We start from the raw sequence: 242 nt of genomic DNA on the forward strand, positions 1-242 counted from the left end.
TCTACTTCTTCCTCTCGGATGGGGGAGTGAATTGGGAACGGGAGGTGGGGGGAGCGAGATCAAACCAGAGATATATAGAGACAGAGAAGTGGACTGTGAGCAACGTGGGAGGTCGTCAGTCAAATGAACTGGGATGAAACGAAGATGTCCGGAAGTTTGACGAGTTCCTAAAATGACAAGTGGGTTTTCTATCGTGGCCACCACAAAACATGAAACCTCGATTGTCTTCTTCCTCTTCGAAG

At 48.3% G+C, this 242-nt stretch overlaps 1 protein-coding gene across 1 annotated transcript in view; it reads right to left on the bottom strand.

Moving 5' to 3' along the window:
* The window catches only part of LOC103974855 (uncharacterized protein At1g66480), a 2,000-nt gene extending 1,758 nt beyond the window's left edge, over positions 1-242 (bottom strand). Inside the window, exon 1 of the mRNA XM_009389756.3 lies at positions 1-242. This exon is cut by the window's left edge and continues 575 nt beyond it. The gene's annotated coding sequence lies outside the window, so the exon portion shown is untranslated.

The sequence above is a fragment of the Musa acuminata genome, chromosome BXJ3-7 (genome assembly GCF_036884655.1).
Source record: "Musa acuminata AAA Group cultivar baxijiao chromosome BXJ3-7, Cavendish_Baxijiao_AAA, whole genome shotgun sequence".
Classification (NCBI taxonomy): Eukaryota; Viridiplantae; Streptophyta; class Magnoliopsida; order Zingiberales; family Musaceae; genus Musa; species Musa acuminata.